Raw genomic sequence first — 2,980 nt, forward strand, 5'->3', positions numbered from 1 at the left:
GTGGCGGACCTGTGGTGGCGGTGGTGATGGTGTTTGAGGTCTGCAAGAATGGTGATGGTGATGGTGATGGTGGTCTGCAAGAAGAAGAAGAAGAAAAAGAAGAAGAAGAAGAAGAAGAAGAAGAAGAAGAAGTTGCAGGTAGACGAAAAGACAAAAATGCCCTCACATGCGTCTCACGTGAGGGCATTTAACTGACTTTTTCTAACCCAGTTAGCGTAAAGGATATAACGTGTAGAAAAAAAAAGTTTAAAGTACACCGCCTGCAAGGAAACTTAGAAAAGGACACGAACCGGTTTTTGGCTTTTTTTAAAGGACAAAATTTGTAATTCTGTCTTCTTTCTTTACATAATACTACATGACAAAACGAATTTATTTCTATTATTTCTTGATCCATTTTCTTGTTGTACGGACAAGTTTCCTTATGGCTAGCCATCACATATCAGATTCTTTTCCTTGGAGTACATGCTATCTGTAATCAGGGATGGAGAGGTGTTGGGGGCAATGATGGACCAGCTTGTTTTTGACTTTTCTAACATCACATGTAGTGTTTAAATAATTGACTTCAAGTACATAAACACTACAAAATTATACAATAATAAAAAAGGCATTCATAAATAATTATAAAAAATATAAAAAACAATATATATTTTAAAAAACAATGTAATCCAATAAATAGTCATGACAAAATCAAAGAAAAATATGTCAAACATAACAACTTAACAAGCTTTTATTTTCATAAGTGCATTAAAAGTAGAGTATGAAATAATGGTTTTGCGTATCTATTTTATTTTTCTGTGTGTAGGACAAATGGCTACAGGTTAAGTAAGCAAAAGTCAGGACATTATTTGTCTATGAAAGTGGGTATTCATGCATGGAGAGAGCTAGCTGGCATGAGTCGGTGGACAATTGGGAGTTTGTGCAAAGATGCTACCGATACTTCCACCGTCTTTAAAATGAACACTTTATTGTTAATACAGTTTTAAAAATATACTGTTCACACATTCTTAAATATATGGTTAATACACTTAAGTTCATAAGTACAATTAAGTATATGAAACAGAATGAGAAACTTAAGTAATAAGGTAAATGCATGTTTGGATAGATGGAGTATTATAAAACTAATTACAAGCTAATTTTTTTTTTGTTACCAGCATTACAAGCTAAGTTTTAATTGTGAAATCACCAAATTATGCTTAAATAATATTGACAAGTGTACTCGTAACCGGTCATGTGGTAGCATAGTGTAGTAGTTCGGATATCGAATTCAGAAACTTGCTTTAACAATTTCTAAAAACAAGCCTAGATGGATTTCCAGCCTTAAAATGTTTTTTTTTTTTTTTTAATAATAACTAATTGATAAAAATAAGCACCAAAGAAACTGATCTAATCTTAAGCTAATATGGGAAAGAGATTCATCTAGGTTGGGTAATCATAATGACAACTAACGAAGCTCCGGTTTCTAGCGAGTCACAAAACTGGTTTCTAAAAATGAGTAAACTGAAGGCAACTAAGTGTCACTAATTCACTTGATCAGTCTCACTAGTGAACACAAAATCACAAACCAATTAACTGTAAGCATACGATGAATATTCTATGGTCCCCTACAAATATATAACATGGTTAGTCTCTCAATTAGACTACCCTAAGGCCAAATCATGAACACTTCATGTGTAACAACTTTTCTAGGGCTTAATAGCTTGATTCACAAGTAACCTAACAAACATGACAATTCTATGCGGTCTAATAGTAATTATAAAACTGACTAGACAACAAGATAAACCAACTCTCAACATCATGATCCGACTAGCAAGAGGTGTACTACTAAAGGTGGAATGGTTCAATTGGATAAATCATATCTTGACATTCACCACAATAAAACTAGACACACAAAGCATCCAGTTAACATGCAACCCAAATATCATAACACAAAGAATGAAATCAATATCGTACAAGATTCATACCAATAAAATCGGACCTTATTCAATAGTTTAGCATAAGATTAGCCCATAATATTAACACAAGCCATAGAATTTCATTACAATTCATTAAAAACTTAGAAAACAACATTAATCATGCATTACTAACCATTCTAGGCAAATCAAAAATGTTTATACTCTCATAACGATTTGACACTCAAGACTACAATCAAAAGATACATGTTCATAAACTCATATTCAATCGTGTAAAAGCAATAGAATATGAAAACTAAACCAAAATACTCGTTAGCATGTTCAATCTTCACTCTAGTTGATCTTCGAAGCTTCCAACAGGTTCTTCTCTGCTCCAATGTAGAACTCCCTTCAATTATGTGGAGAAATCACTTGAAAAGACCTAAAATCAAACAGTAGATGAGTTCTCAAACTTGCAAAATCGACAAACTGCAACGGACTCCTGGTATATCCACGACGGTCTATTGTTGTGATGCAACTGACAATGATGTTAGCCCTCCAATAATAAGTCGAACTCATGCCGGTGTAAGTGCGATGGACCATTGCGAAATGTGCGGCACTCTACCGTGGCACTTGAAATCAGAATCTTCGATTTATCTTTAATTTGTCAATCGTCTAAGTCTCGAAATCCGCGTCAATGTCGTCAATAGCGCACAGTCGTCATCACGCCTACCTCGAAATCAAAATATTAAAAACATCCTGTGCATGCTTTTCGTGGTGCAGATCTGGCCCAGACTTTTTTTTTTACCTCTTCTAACCTCATAAATTATCGTTCTCCTTCATAGACCCTCAACCCTAGCTATCACCTGTAACACCTCGGCTTAAGCGGAAACGCCCGAGTGTGACATACAGATTGCTCAAACACATGTGACATTGAAAGGAAATAAAAGCAAACATCAACTTGTCCATTATTTGAATATCCTAGTTCTAGTGTCTTCACCCGTCTCATCCTCTAATAATCGTACTTGTAGCATACATATAAAATACGATCAACTAATTGAATAGTTGGTGAGTTCACACAAGTTTCGTAT

This window comes from Bidens hawaiensis, unplaced genomic scaffold (assembly GCF_021521415.1).
Source record: "Bidens hawaiensis isolate Kalapana, Puna unplaced genomic scaffold, B.hawaiensis_p1.1 tig00001382_1, whole genome shotgun sequence".
NCBI classification, from domain to species: Eukaryota; Viridiplantae; Streptophyta; class Magnoliopsida; order Asterales; family Asteraceae; genus Bidens; species Bidens hawaiensis.